The sequence below is a fragment of the Chiloscyllium punctatum genome, chromosome 18, assembly GCF_047496795.1.
Source record: "Chiloscyllium punctatum isolate Juve2018m chromosome 18, sChiPun1.3, whole genome shotgun sequence".
In the NCBI taxonomy this organism is placed as follows: Eukaryota; Metazoa; Chordata; class Chondrichthyes; order Orectolobiformes; family Hemiscylliidae; genus Chiloscyllium; species Chiloscyllium punctatum.
Window position 1 is genome coordinate 5,540,991 of NC_092756.1, and position 15,042 is coordinate 5,556,032.

Here is a 15,042-nt window from a genome sequence, read left to right on the forward strand (position 1 = left end):
CAGGCGGCCCGGTTCAAAGACAGGGAAGAAGCTGATGTGCTGGTGTCACAGTGCACCACGGATTCCTCAACTAGTCTGTCTGTCAAATGTATCCCAAAGTCGTCTCTGAAAGACCTCATTTGGAAGGTGTCTGTCGTTATTCAACGTGTGAGAATTGGCACCAGAGGTCCTGAATCATGTTTTGGAGCAGTTCGCACGTTAGTGGCTCATTCAATCAGCAACAGCAATGAAAGAAATTCCACTCTCAGAGGAACCTCTGGACCTGTGCTTTCATAGCGTCGCTAGTATTAAGGTGCGCCCCGAGATCTAAGCCAGGTTGGAACGGAAACGGAGGAATCGACAGAGAGGCTACAGAATGACATCGCATCCATTTGGTTTTCATTAAATCACTGACGAGCAGGAAAATGTAAACGGGGAGGGCGAGTGGGGAAGTGAGGCAGTTGCAGCTCTGGAGAAAGTCCTTCGTTGTGATTCACTCAGCAACCAGAGACGTGACGGTGACTCAGGCGTGAGAGCTCTTCACATCGTGAACAAAAAGCAATCAAGGGCAGTTAGCACCTCTTCCGGAGTGGGGGTGGGGTGAGGTAATTACCTTTTGACTTCTGTTACTATGTTCGGAAACTGCCTTTTGGATTGAGGTGAAGAGAAACTGCATTTCTAAAAAGCACCATGGAACTTGTTAAACTTTATTGAGTCGCTTATTCTCATCGATTCCCACACAGGTTTCCAACTCAGTTGGTATCCATGAGGCTCATGTCCAGGTGCAATCTGCAGCAAATTGCACGGTTAGGTAAAAGGCAAGGAAAGTGGCATCTCGAACCGGCCCCGAGGTCAGACCTTCCTCACAATGTAATCTGTCCTTCTCGGATTGTAATGCTACCTCCGGTTTTAGGGTGGAACATTCTTTGGGAACCTTATTCTGCAAAACAGACACAGTGACTGAAACTATGCTGCACGGTATGATTTGGGACACGGCCTGCTCAGCTTTGTGCATTTCCCCTGTAGTCCGGTGTGTTTCATGTTCCGTGTAAACGTGAAAGTTGTCCTGTTTCGAGCAATGGGTGAAATCATTGAGCAAAGCAAGAATCGAAATTGCAGTAATGTCAAGTAGCTCATGGTAATTTGACCCAATCATAATCGATCATATATTCTCACGCACTCACAGATACATCTGTAGCTGAATCGAAGTCTGAGAAGATAGACTCAGTTTACCAGTGATTTTTGTCTGGATTGATGGGCTATCGTTAACTGCTGAGAAATTGATATTGTAGACGGGCACATCCCAGCAGCTGTGCGAGTCGGAGAGGGATCATGGAACCCTTTTCACGTGAGTTTACATCTGTTGTTATGCAGGAACACAATTGGAAGTGCAAGAAAATGGAGTCGTGGGCGTGTTGGTAGTGTGGCCGAGCGGTCTAAGGCGCTGGATTAAGGCTCCAGTCTCGACAGAGGCGTGGGTTCGAATCCCACCGCTGCCATTTCTGCGGAGCAGCTAGTTTAAATGCTGTTTCGATCCCCTGCGGCATTTCTGTTTAAAACAGAAGCAAAATGAGTTTGCATCCCGGGGAATTGATTGTGGTGTTGGTAAGTGCCGAATTTTCCAAAGTGTCTGTGCTGTCATGCTCGTGTTCGCCTCCCGCGCGGAAAATCGCCAGCGGCTCTACTCTTGCTTTCTGTTCCAGGCAAGTTGAGCTTTTACTGGAACCGAATGGAGACTGCTATTTCATCGTTGTTGCGAAACAGAGTCCTGCGGTGACTCGACTCGTCGTTATTTGGTTTTCTGGCCAATGAGAAAATCGTTCCAATGTATTTCGATGTCATATGTTATTGAATTTCTCCCACTTCCTTCATTTCAGTCCTGGAGTCATCGGAAGGGAAAGGTAATCTAATCGAGACTGTGATTGGTGAAATTCACTTTTTATGGCCCATTCTTATTATGTTCTTTTTTTGTCTCTTTGCAGCATTGTCTGGGAAGTGGTGGTGCACTCAGGCTCCAGTATGTTTGAAAGAGTAGTTTGGAATTGCCCTGTTGTTAGTTGTGTGATTACGTTATGGCTCATGCCCCCTGACTGTCTCACATTTAGCATTCATGCTCGCTGTGTCTGAAAATGCATTTGGTTTTCCCGTTTTGTTTGTGTTCCGTGTTAAATGCTTTCTGTTTTGCGATTCGCTCAATACATTACGAATTAACAGGGTTTCTGAGGTAACTTCCAGCTGCAAAAATCCTCAACTGAGAATCTGGGAAATTTTCACGGAGTATGGTCAGTCGGAGCAAAAGTAAGGAAGTCGTTCGTTTCTGCAGTGTTTCACAATGCTACCTTTCCCGTGAGCAGTCGAACAGACGAAAAGATTTTGCCACAGACTGCGACGGTAAGCTCCGCAAAAACGTAATTCTTTAAAGCAGGTGTAAGCGACACAACGTTATTGGGGTACACCGCGTGGAAACAGATACTTCGGTGTATCTCGTCCATGCTCACCACATAGCCAAAATTAAACAAGTCCCATTAAACAACGAGCTAACGGAAACAGAAAGGTGAAAGGTCGAATGGCTTCAACTTTCAGTGCTGGATGCCACTGAGCTGCAGCGGGGACGACCGAGGCTTGTTTCTGTAGTGTAGTGGTCATCACGTTCGCCTTACACGCGAAAGGTCCCCAGTTCGAAACTGGGCAGAAACTGCTTTGCTCTTCAACTGCAGCCTTTGACATCGACAAGAACGGAGCTTTCTTGCTTGCTTTCCCATGTGCAAACCTGCCTTCGAGTTTGCTCGAATAAATCGTCGCTCGTAGTGCAATGCAATGCCGCTCCGTTTAATTACTGTGCAAAAGCATTGTAAAGTTTTTCTCCAACCTGGTTCTGATCATATGCCATTCTGTTTGAGAGTGTAGTTACCCCCTTCTGATCCTTCCACGAAAAGCATTACCGCATTCGCATTCCTTGCGCAGGCGGCCCGGTTCAAAGACAGGGAAGAAGCTGATGTGCTGGTGTCACAGTGCACCACGGATTCCTCAACTAGTCTGTCTGTCAAATGTATCCCAAAGTCGTCTCTGAAAGACCTCATTTGGAAGGTGTCTGTCGTTATTCAACGTGTGAGAATTGGCACCAGAGGTCCTGAATCATGTTTTGGAGCAGTTCGCACGTTAGTGGCTCATTCAATCAGCAACAGCAATGAAAGAAATTCCACTCTCAGAGGAACCTCTGGACCTGTGCTTTCATAGCGTCGCTAGTATTAAGGTGCGCCCCGAGATCTAAGCCAGGTTGGAACGGAAACGGAGGAATCGACAGAGAGGCTACAGAATGACATCGCATCCATTTGGTTTTCATTAAATCACTGACGAGCAGGAAAATGTAAACGGGGAGGGCGAGTGGGGAAGTGAGGCAGTTGCAGCTCTGGAGAAAGTCCTTCGTTGTGATTCACTCAGCAACCAGAGACGTGACGGTGACTCAGGCGTGAGAGCTCTTCACATCGTGAACAAAAAGCAATCAAGGGCAGTTAGCACCTCTTCCGGAGTGGGGGTGGGGTGAGGTAATTACCTTTTGACTTCTGTTACTATGTTCGGAAACTGCCTTTTGGATTGAGGTGAAGAGAAACTGCATTTCTAAAAAGCACCATGGAACTTGTTAAACTTTATTGAGTCGCTTATTCTCATCGATTCCCACACAGGTTTCCAACTCAGTTGGTATCCATGAGGCTCATGTCCAGGTGCAATCTGCAGCAAATTGCACGGTTAGGTAAAAGGCAAGGAAAGTGGCATCTCGAACCGGCCCCGAGGTCAGACCTTCCTCACAATGTAATCTGTCCTTCTCGAATTGTAATGCTACCTCCGGTTTTAGGGTGGAACATTCTTTGGGAACCTTATTCTGCAAAACAGACACAGTGACTGAAACTATGCTGCACGGTATGATTTGGGACACGGCCTGCTCAGCTTTGTGCATTTCCCCTGTAGTCCGGTGTGTTTCATGTTCCGTGTAAACGTGAAAGTTGTCCTGTTTCGAGCAATGGGTGAAATCATTGAGCAAAGCAAGAATCGAAATTGCAGTAATGTCAAGTAGCTCATGGTAATTTGACCCAATCATAATCGATCATATATTCTCACGCACTCACAGATACATCTGTAGCTGAATCGAAGTCTGAGAAGATAGACTCAGTTTACCAGTGATTTTTGTCTGGATTGATGGGCTATCGTTAACTGCTGAGAAATTGATATTGTAGACGGGCACATCCCAGCAGCTGTGCGAGTCGGAGAGGGATCATGGAACCCTTTTCACGTGAGTTTACATCTGTTGTTATGCAGGAACACAATTGGAAGTGCAAGAAAATGGAGTCGTGGGCGTGTTGGTAGTGTGGCCGAGCGGTCTAAGGCGCTGGATTAAGGCTCCAGCCTCGACAGAGGCGTGGGTTCGAATCCCACCGCTGCCATTTCTGCGGAGCAGCTAGTTTAAATGCTGTTTCGATCCCCTGCGGCATTTCTGTTTAAAACAGAAGCAAAATGAGTTTGCATCCCGGGGAATTGATTGTGGTGTTGGTAAGTGCCGAATTTTCCAAAGTGTCTGTGCTGTCATGCTCGTGTTCGCCTCCCGCGCGGAAAATCGCCAGCGGCTCTACTCTTGCTTTCTGTTCCAGGCAAGTTGAGCTTTTACTGGAACCGAATGGAGACTGCTATTTCATCGTTGTTGCGAAACAGAGTCCTGCGGTGACTCGACTCGTCGTTATTTGGTTTTCTGGCCAATGAGAAAATCGTTCCAATGTATTTCGATGTCATATGTTATTGAATTTCTCCCACTTCCTTCATTTCAGTCCTGGAGTCATCGGAAGGGAAAGGTAATCTAATCGAGACTGTGATTGGTGAAATTCACTTTTTATGGCCCATTCTTATTATGTTCTTTTTTTGTCTCTTTGCAGCATTGTCTGGGAAGTGGTGGTGCACTCAGGCTCCAGTATGTTTGAAAGAGTAGTTTGGAATTGCCCTGTTGTTAGTTGTGTGATTACGTTATGGCTCATGCCCCCTGACTGTCTCACATTTAGCATTCATGCTCGCTGTGTCTGAAAATGCATTTGGTTTTCCCGTTTTGTTTGTGTTCCGTGTTAAATGCTTTCTGTTTTGCGATTCGCTCAATACATTACGAATTAACAGGGTTTCTGAGGTAACTTCCAGCTGCAAAAATCCTCAACTGAGAATCTGGGAAATTTTCACGGAGTATGGTCAGTCGGAGCAAAAGTAAGGAAGTCGTTCGTTTCTGCAGTGTTTCACAATGCTACCTTTCCCGTGAGCAGTCGAACAGACGAAAAGATTTTGCCACAGACTGCGACGGTAAGCTCCGCAAAAACGTAATTCTTTAAAGCAGGTGTAAGCGACACAACGTTATTGGGGTACACCGCGTGGAAACAGATACTTCGGTGTATCTCGTCCATGCTCACCACATAGCCAAAATTAAACAAGTCCCATTAAACAACGAGCTAACGGAAACAGAAAGGTGAAAGGTCGAATGGCTTCAACTTTCAGTGCTGGATGCCACTGAGCTGCAGCGGGGACGACCGAGGCTTGTTTCTGTAGTGTAGTGGTCATCACGTTCGCCTTACACGCGAAAGGTCCCCAGTTCGAAACTGGGCAGAAACTGCTTTGCTCTTCAACTGCAGCCTTTGACATCGACAAGAACGGAGCTTTCTTGCTTGCTTTCCCATGTGCAAACCTGCCTTCGAGTTTGCTCGAATAAATCGTCGCTCGTAGTGCAATGCAATGCCGCTCCGTTTAATTACTGTGCAAAAGCATTGTAAAGTTTTTCTCCAACCTGGTTCTGATCATATGCCATTCTGTTTGAGAGTGTAGTTACCCCCTTCTGATCCTTCCACGAAAAGCATTACCGCATTCGCATTCCTTGCGCAGGCGGCCCGGTTCAAAGACAGGGAAGAAGCTGATGTGCTGGTGTCACAGTGCACCACGGATTCCTCAACTAGTCTGTCTGTCAAATGTATCCCAAAGTCGTCTCTGAAAGACCTCATTTGGAAGGTGTCTGTCGTTATTCAACGTGTGAGAATTGGCACCAGAGGTCCTGAATCATGTTTTGGAGCAGTTCGCACGTTAGTGGCTCATTCAATCAGCAACAGCAATGAAAGAAATTCCACTCTCAGAGGAACCTCTGGACCTGTGCTTTCATAGCGTCGCTAGTATTAAGGTGCGCCCCGAGATCTAAGCCAGGTTGGAACGGAAACGGAGGAATCGACAGAGAGGCTACAGAATGACATCGCATCCATTTGGTTTTCATTAAATCACTGACGAGCAGGAAAATGTAAACGGGGAGGGCGAGTGGGGAAGTGAGGCAGTTGCAGCTCTGGAGAAAGTCCTTCGTTGTGATTCACTCAGCAACCAGAGACGTGACGGTGACTCAGGCGTGAGAGCTCTTCACATCGTGAACAAAAAGCAATCAAGGGCAGTTAGCACCTCTTCCGGAGTGGGGGTGGGGTGAGGTAATTACCTTTTGACTTCTGTTACTATGTTCGGAAACTGCCTTTTGGATTGAGGTGAAGAGAAACTGCATTTCTAAAAAGCACCATGGAACTTGTTAAACTTTATTGAGTCGCTTATTCTCATCGATTCCCACACAGGTTTCCAACTCAGTTGGTATCCATGAGGCTCATGTCCAGGTGCAATCTGCAGCAAATTGCACGGTTAGGTAAAAGGCAAGGAAAGTGGCATCTCGAACCGGCCCCGAGGTCAGACCTTCCTCACAATGTAATCTGTCCTTCTCGAATTGTAATGCTACCTCCGGTTTTAGGGTGGAACATTCTTTGGGAACCTTATTCTGCAAAACAGACACAGTGACTGAAACTATGCTGCACGGTATGATTTGGGACACGGCCTGCTCAGCTTTGTGCATTTCCCCTGTAGTCCGGTGTGTTTCATGTTCCGTGTAAACGTGAAAGTTGTCCTGTTTCGAGCAATGGGTGAAATCATTGAGCAAAGCAAGAATCGAAATTGCAGTAATGTCAAGTAGCTCATGGTAATTTGACCCAATCATAATCGATCATATATTCTCACGCACTCACAGATACATCTGTAGCTGAATCGAAGTCTGAGAAGATAGACTCAGTTTACCAGTGATTTTTGTCTGGATTGATGGGCTATCGTTAACTGCTGAGAAATTGATATTGTAGACGGGCACATCCCAGCAGCTGTGCGAGTCGGAGAGGGATCATGGAACCCTTTTCACGTGAGTTTACATCTGTTGTTATGCAGGAACACAATTGGAAGTGCAAGAAAATGGAGTCGTGGGCGTGTTGGTAGTGTGGCCGAGCGGTCTAAGGCGCTGGATTAAGGCTCCAGCCTCGACAGAGGCGTGGGTTCGAATCCCACCGCTGCCATTTCTGCGGAGCAGCTAGTTTAAATGCTGTTTCGATCCCCTGCGGCATTTCTGTTTAAAACAGAAGCAAAATGAGTTTGCATCCCGGGGAATTGATTGTGGTGTTGGTAAGTGCCGAATTTTCCAAAGTGTCTGTGCTGTCATGCTCGTGTTCGCCTCCCGCGCGGAAAATCGCCAGCGGCTCTACTCTTGCTTTCTGTTCCAGGCAAGTTGAGCTTTTACTGGAACCGAATGGAGACTGCTATTTCATCGTTGTTGCGAAACAGAGTCCTGCGGTGACTCGACTCGTCGTTATTTGGTTTTCTGGCCAATGAGAAAATCGTTCCAATGTATTTCGATGTCATATGTTATTGAATTTCTCCCACTTCCTTCATTTCAGTCCTGGAGTCATCGGAAGGGAAAGGTAATCTAATCGAGACTGTGATTGGTGAAATTCACTTTTTATGGCCCATTCTTATTATGTTCTTTTTTTGTCTCTTTGCAGCATTGTCTGGGAAGTGGTGGTGCACTCAGGCTCCAGTATGTTTGAAAGAGTAGTTTGGAATTGCCCTGTTGTTAGTTGTGTGATTACGTTATGGCTCATGCCCCCTGACTGTCTCACATTTAGCATTCATGCTCGCTGTGTCTGAAAATGCATTTGGTTTTCCCGTTTTGTTTGTGTTCCGTGTTAAATGCTTTCTGTTTTGCGATTCGCTCAATACATTACGAATTAACAGGGTTTCTGAGGTAACTTCCAGCTGCAAAAATCCTCAACTGAGAATCTGGGAAATTTTCACGGAGTATGGTCAGTCGGAGCAAAAGTAAGGAAGTCGTTCGTTTCTGCAGTGTTTCACAATGCTACCTTTCCCGTGAGCAGTCGAACAGACGAAAAGATTTTGCCACAGACTGCGACGGTAAGCTCCGCAAAAACGTAATTCTTTAAAGCAGGTGTAAGCGACACAACGTTATTGGGGTACACCGCGTGGAAACAGATACTTCGGTGTATCTCGTCCATGCTCACCACATAGCCAAAATTAAACAAGTCCCATTAAACAACGAGCTAACGGAAACAGAAAGGTGAAAGGTCGAATGGCTTCAACTTTCAGTGCTGGATGCCACTGAGCTGCAGCGGGGACGACCGAGGCTTGTTTCTGTAGTGTAGTGGTCATCACGTTCGCCTTACACGCGAAAGGTCCCCAGTTCGAAACTGGGCAGAAACTGCTTTGCTCTTCAACTGCAGCCTTTGACATCGACAAGAACGGAGCTTTCTTGCTTGCTTTCCCATGTGCAAACCTGCCTTCGAGTTTGCTCGAATAAATCGTCGCTCGTAGTGCAATGCAATGCCGCTCCGTTTAATTACTGTGCAAAAGCATTGTAAAGTTTTTCTCCAACCTGGTTCTGATCATATGCCATTCTGTTTGAGAGTGTCGTTACCCCCTTCTGATCCTTCCACGAAAAGCATTACCGCATTCGCATTCCTTGCGCAGGCGGCCCGGTTCAAAGACAGGGAAGAAGCTGATGTGCTGGTGTCACAGTGCACCACGGATTCCTCAACTAGTCTGTCTGTCAAATGTATCCCAAAGTCGTCTCTGAAAGACCTCATTTGGAAGGTGTCTGTCGTTATTCAACGTGTGAGAATTGGCACCAGAGGTCCTGAATCATGTTTTGGAGCAGTTCGCACGTTAGTGGCTCATTCAATCAGCAACAGCAATGAAAGAAATTCCACTCTCAGAGGAACCTCTGGACCTGTGCTTTCATAGCGTCGCTAGTATTAAGGTGCGCCCCGAGATCTAAGCCAGGTTGGAACGGAAACGGAGGAATCGACAGAGAGGCTACAGAATGACATCGCATCCATTTGGTTTTCATTAAATCACTGACGAGCAGGAAAATGTAAACGGGGAGGGCGAGTGGGGAAGTGAGGCAGTTGCAGCTCTGGAGAAAGTCCTTCGTTGTGATTCACTCAGCAACCAGAGACGTGACGGTGACTCAGGCGTGAGAGCTCTTCACATCGTGAACAAAAAGCAATCAAGGGCAGTTAGCACCTCTTCCGGAGTGGGGGTGGGGTGAGGTAATTACCTTTTGACTTCTGTTACTATGTTCGGAAACTGCCTTTTGGATTGAGGTGAAGAGAAACTGCATTTCTAAAAAGCACCATGGAACTTGTTAAACTTTATTGAGTCGCTTATTCTCATCGATTCCCACACAGGTTTCCAACTCAGTTGGTATCCATGAGGCTCATGTCCAGGTGCAATCTGCAGCAAATTGCACGGTTAGGTAAAAGGCAAGGAAAGTGGCATCTCGAACCGGCCCCGAGGTCAGACCTTCCTCACAATGTAATCTGTCCTTCTCGAATTGTAATGCTACCTCCGGTTTTAGGGTGGAACATTCTTTGGGAACCTTATTCTGCAAAACAGACACAGTGACTGAAACTATGCTGCACGGTATGATTTGGGACACGGCCTGCTCAGCTTTGTGCATTTCCCCTGTAGTCCGGTGTGTTTCATGTTCCGTGTAAACGTGAAAGTTGTCCTGTTTCGAGCAATGGGTGAAATCATTGAGCAAAGCAAGAATCGAAATTGCAGTAATGTCAAGTAGCTCATGGTAATTTGACCCAATCATAATCGATCATATATTCTCACGCACTCACAGATACATCTGTAGCTGAATCGAAGTCTGAGAAGATAGACTCAGTTTACCAGTGATTTTTGTCTGGATTGATGGGCTATCGTTAACTGCTGAGAAATTGATATTGTAGACGGGCACATCCCAGCAGCTGTGCGAGTCGGAGAGGGATCATGGAACCCTTTTCACGTGAGTTTACATCTGTTGTTATGCAGGAACACAATTGGAAGTGCAAGAAAATGGAGTCGTGGGCGTGTTGGTAGTGTGGCCGAGCGGTCTAAGGCGCTGGATTAAGGCTCCAGTCTCGACAGAGGCGTGGGTTCGAATCCCACCGCTGCCATTTCTGCGGAGCAGCTAGTTTAAATGCTGTTTCGATCCCCTGCGGCATTTCTGTTTAAAACAGAAGCAAAATGAGTTTGCATCCCGGGGAATTGATTGTGGTGTTGGTAAGTGCCGAATTTTCCAAAGTGTCTGTGCTGTCATGCTCGTGTTCGCCTCCCGCGCGGAAAATCGCCAGCGGCTCTACTCTTGCTTTCTGTTCCAGGCAAGTTGAGCTTTTACTGGAACCGAATGGAGACTGCTATTTCATCGTTGTTGCGAAACAGAGTCCTGCGGTGACTCGACTCGTCGTTATTTGGTTTTCTGGCCAATGAGAAAATCGTTCCAATGTATTTCGATGTCATATGTTATTGAATTTCTCCCACTTCCTTCATTTCAGTCCTGGAGTCATCGGAAGGGAAAGGTAATCTAATCGAGACTGTGATTGGTGAAATTCACTTTTTATGGCCCATTCTTATTATGTTCTTTTTTTGTCTCTTTGCAGCATTGTCTGGGAAGTGGTGGTGCACTCAGGCTCCAGTATGTTTGAAAGAGTAGTTTGGAATTGCCCTGTTGTTAGTTGTGTGATTACGTTATGGCTCATGCCCCCTGACTGTCTCACATTTAGCATTCATGCTCGCTGTGTCTGAAAATGCATTTGGTTTTCCCGTTTTGTTTGTGTTCCGTGTTAAATGCTTTCTGTTTTGCGATTCGCTCAATACATTACGAATTAACAGGGTTTCTGAGGTAACTTCCAGCTGCAAAAATCCTCAACTGAGAATCTGGGAAATTTTCACGGAGTATGGTCAGTCGGAGCAAAAGTAAGGAAGTCGTTCGTTTCTGCAGTGTTTCACAATGCTACCTTTCCCGTGAGCAGTCGAACAGACGAAAAGATTTTGCCACAGACTGCGACGGTAAGCTCCGCAAAAACGTAATTCTTTAAAGCAGGTGTAAGCGACACAACGTTATTGGGGTACACCGCGTGGAAACAGATACTTCGGTGTATCTCGTCCATGCTCACCACATAGCCAAAATTAAACAAGTCCCATTAAACAACGAGCTAACGGAAACAGAAAGGTGAAAGGTCGAATGGCTTCAACTTTCAGTGCTGGATGCCACTGAGCTGCAGCGGGGACGACCGAGGCTTGTTTCTGTAGTGTAGTGGTCATCACGTTCGCCTTACACGCGAAAGGTCCCCAGTTCGAAACTGGGCAGAAACTGCTTTGCTCTTCAACTGCAGCCTTTGACATCGACAAGAACGGAGCTTTCTTGCTTGCTTTCCCATGTGCAAACCTGCCTTCGAGTTTGCTCGAATAAATCGTCGCTCGTAGTGCAATGCAATGCCGCTCCGTTTAATTACTGTGCAAAAGCATTGTAAAGTTTTTCTCCAACCTGGTTCTGATCATATGCCATTCTGTTTGAGAGTGTAGTTACCCCCTTCTGATCCTTCCACGAAAAGCATTACCGCATTCGCATTCCTTGCGCAGGCGGCCCGGTTCAAAGACAGGGAAGAAGCTGATGTGCTGGTGTCACAGTGCACCACGGATTCCTCAACTAGTCTGTCTGTCAAATGTATCCCAAAGTCGTCTCTGAAAGACCTCATTTGGAAGGTGTCTGTCGTTATTCAACGTGTGAGAATTGGCACCAGAGGTCCTGAATCATGTTTTGGAGCAGTTCGCACGTTAGTGGCTCATTCAATCAGCAACAGCAATGAAAGAAATTCCACTCTCAGAGGAACCTCTGGACCTGTGCTTTCATAGCGTCGCTAGTATTAAGGTGCGCCCCGAGATCTAAGCCAGGTTGGAACGGAAACGGAGGAATCGACAGAGAGGCTACAGAATGACATCGCATCCATTTGGTTTTCATTAAATCACTGACGAGCAGGAAAATGTAAACGGGGAGGGCGAGTGGGGAAGTGAGGCAGTTGCAGCTCTGGAGAAAGTCCTTCGTTGTGATTCACTCAGCAACCAGAGACGTGACGGTGACTCAGGCGTGAGAGCTCTTCACATCGTGAACAAAAAGCAATCAAGGGCAGTTAGCACCTCTTCCGGAGTGGGGGTGGGGTGAGGTAATTACCTTTTGACTTCTGTTACTATGTTCGGAAACTGCCTTTTGGATTGAGGTGAAGAGAAACTGCATTTCTAAAAAGCACCATGGAACTTGTTAAACTTTATTGAGTCGCTTATTCTCATCGATTCCCACACAGGTTTCCAACTCAGTTGGTATCCATGAGGCTCATGTCCAGGTGCAATCTGCAGCAAATTGCACGGTTAGGTAAAAGGCAAGGAAAGTGGCATCTCGAACCGGCCCCGAGGTCAGACCTTCCTCACAATGTAATCTGTCCTTCTCGAATTGTAATGCTACCTCCGGTTTTAGGGTGGAACATTCTTTGGGAACCTTATTCTGCAAAACAGACACAGTGACTGAAACTATGCTGCACGGTATGATTTGGGACACGGCCTGCTCAGCTTTGTGCATTTCCCCTGTAGTCCGGTGTGTTTCATGTTCCGTGTAAACGTGAAAGTTGTCCTGTTTCGAGCAATGGGTGAAAACATTGAGCAAAGCAAGAATCGAAATTGCAGTAATGTCAAGTAGCTCATGGTAATTTGACCCAATCATAATCGATCATATATTCTCACGCACTCACAGATACATCTGTAGCTGAATCGAAGTCTGAGAAGATAGACTCAGTTTACCAGTGATTTTTGTCTGGATTGATGGGCTATCGTTAACTGCTGAGAAATTGATATTGTAGACGGGCACATCCCAGCAGCTGTGCGAGTCGGAGAGGGATCATGGAACCCTTTTCACGTGAGTTTACATCTGTTGTTATGCAGGAACACAATTGGAAGTGCAAGAAAATGGAGTCGTGGGCGTGTTGGTAGTGTGGCCGAGCGGTCTAAGGCGCTGGATTAAGGCTCCAGCCTCGACAGAGGCGTGGGTTCGAATCCCACCGCTGCCATTTCTGCGGAGCAGCTAGTTTAAATGCTGTTTCGATCCCCTGCGGCATTTCTGTTTAAAACAGAAGCAAAATGAGTTTGCATCCCGGGGAATTGATTGTGGTGTTGGTAAGTGCCGAATTTTCCAAAGTGTCTGTGCTGTCATGCTCGTGTTCGCCTCCCGCGCGGAAAATCGCCAGCGGCTCTACTCTTGCTTTCTGTTCCAGGCAAGTTGAGCTTTTACTGGAACCGAATGGAGACTGCTATTTCATCGTTGTTGCGAAACAGAGTCCTGCGGTGACTCGACTCGTCGTTATTTGGTTTTCTGGCCAATGAAAAAATCGTTCCAATGTATTTCGATGTCATATGTTATTGAATTTCTCCCACTTCCTTCATTTCAGTCCTGGAGTCATCGGAAGGGAAAGGTAATCTAATCGAGACTGTGATTGGTGAAATTCACTTTTTATGGCCCATTCTTATTATGTTCTTTTTTTGTCTCTTTGCAGCATTGTCTGGGAAGTGGTGGTGCACTCAGGCTCCAGTATGTTTGAAAGAGTAGTTTGGAATTGCCCTGTTGTTAGTTGTGTGATTACGTTATGGCTCATGCCCCCTGACTGTCTCACATTTAGCATTCATGCTCGCTGTGTCTGAAAATGCATTTGGTTTTCCCGTTTTGTTTGTGTTCCGTGTTAAATGCTTTCTGTTTTGCGATTCGCTCAATACATTACGAATTAACAGGGTTTCTGAGGTAACTTCCAGCTGCAAAAATCCTCAACTGAGAATCTGGGAAATTTTCACGGAGTATGGTCAGTCGGAGCAAAAGTAAGGAAGTCGTTCGTTTCTGCAGTGTTTCACAATGCTACCTTTCCCGTGAGCAGTCGAACAGACGAAAAGATTTTGCCACAGACTGCGACGGTAAGCTCCGCAAAAACGTAATTCTTTAAAGCAGGTGTAAGCGACACAACGTTATTGGGGTACACCGCGTGGAAACAGATACTTCGGTGTATCTCGTCCATGCTCACCACATAGCCAAAATTAAACAAGTCCCATTAAACAACGAGCTAACGGAAACAGAAAGGTGAAAGGTCGAATGGCTTCAACTTTCAGTGCTGGATGCCACTGAGCTGCAGCGGGGACGACCGAGGCTTGTTTCTGTAGTGTAGTGGTCATCACGTTCGCCTTACACGCGAAAGGTCCCCAGTTCGAAACTGGGCAGAAACTGCTTTGCTCTTCAACTGCAGCCTTTGACATCGACAAGAACGGAGCTTTCTTGCTTGCTTTCCCATGTGCAAACCTGCCTTCGAGTTTGCTCGAATAAATCGTCGCTCGTAGTGCAATGCAATGCCGCTCCGTTTAATTACTGTGCAAAAGCATTGTAAAGTTTTTCTCCAACCTGGTTCTGATCATATGCCATTCTGTTTGAGAGTGTCGTTACCCCCTTCTGATCCTTCCACGAAAAGCATTACCGCATTCGCATTCCTTGCGCAGGCGGCCCGGTTCAAAGACAGGGAAGAAGCTGATGTGCTGGTGTCACAGTGCACCACGGATTCCTCAACTAGTCTGTCTGTCAAATGTATCCCAAAGTCGTCTCTGAAAGACCTCATTTGGAAGGTGTCTGTCGTTATTCAACGTGTGAGAATTGGCACCAGAGGTCCTGAATCATGTTTTGGAGCAGTTCGCACGTTAGTGGCTCATTCAATCAGCAACAGCAATGAAAGAAATTCCACTCTCAGAGGAACCTCTGGACCTGTGCTTTCATAGCGTCGCTAGTATTAAGGTGCGCCCCGAGATCTAAGCCAGGTTGGAACGGAAACGGAGGAATCGACA

At 46.5% G+C, this 15,042-nt stretch overlaps 10 non-coding genes across 10 annotated transcripts; all 10 read left to right on the forward strand.

Moving 5' to 3' along the window:
- Nucleotides 1-1,396: 1,396 nt before the first annotated feature.
- Nucleotides 1,397-1,478, forward strand: trnal-aag (transfer RNA leucine (anticodon AAG)). The gene has a single exon. It is a non-coding gene; the product is annotated as a tRNA-Leu (tRNA).
- A 1,125-nt stretch (nucleotides 1,479-2,603) lies between these two features.
- On the forward strand, nucleotides 2,604-2,676 carry trnav-uac (transfer RNA valine (anticodon UAC)). The gene has a single exon. It is a non-coding gene; the product is annotated as a tRNA-Val (tRNA).
- Nucleotides 2,677-4,336: 1,660 nt separating this feature from the next.
- On the forward strand, nucleotides 4,337-4,418 carry trnal-aag (transfer RNA leucine (anticodon AAG)). Its single transcript has one exon. It is a non-coding gene; the product is annotated as a tRNA-Leu (tRNA).
- A 1,125-nt stretch (nucleotides 4,419-5,543) lies between these two features.
- Nucleotides 5,544-5,616, forward strand: trnav-uac (transfer RNA valine (anticodon UAC)). The gene has a single exon. It is a non-coding gene; the product is annotated as a tRNA-Val (tRNA).
- A 1,660-nt stretch (nucleotides 5,617-7,276) lies between these two features.
- Nucleotides 7,277-7,358, forward strand: trnal-aag (transfer RNA leucine (anticodon AAG)). Its single transcript has one exon. It is a non-coding gene; the product is annotated as a tRNA-Leu (tRNA).
- A 1,125-nt stretch (nucleotides 7,359-8,483) lies between these two features.
- On the forward strand, nucleotides 8,484-8,556 carry trnav-uac (transfer RNA valine (anticodon UAC)). Its single transcript has one exon. It is a non-coding gene; the product is annotated as a tRNA-Val (tRNA).
- Nucleotides 8,557-10,216: 1,660 nt separating this feature from the next.
- Nucleotides 10,217-10,298, forward strand: trnal-aag (transfer RNA leucine (anticodon AAG)). The gene has a single exon. It is a non-coding gene; the product is annotated as a tRNA-Leu (tRNA).
- Nucleotides 10,299-11,423: 1,125 nt separating this feature from the next.
- Nucleotides 11,424-11,496, forward strand: trnav-uac (transfer RNA valine (anticodon UAC)). Its single transcript has one exon. It is a non-coding gene; the product is annotated as a tRNA-Val (tRNA).
- Nucleotides 11,497-13,156: 1,660 nt separating this feature from the next.
- trnal-aag (transfer RNA leucine (anticodon AAG)) lies at nucleotides 13,157-13,238 on the forward strand. The gene has a single exon. It is a non-coding gene; the product is annotated as a tRNA-Leu (tRNA).
- Nucleotides 13,239-14,363: 1,125 nt separating this feature from the next.
- trnav-uac (transfer RNA valine (anticodon UAC)) lies at nucleotides 14,364-14,436 on the forward strand. The gene has a single exon. It is a non-coding gene; the product is annotated as a tRNA-Val (tRNA).
- Nucleotides 14,437-15,042: the final 606 nt, after the last annotated feature.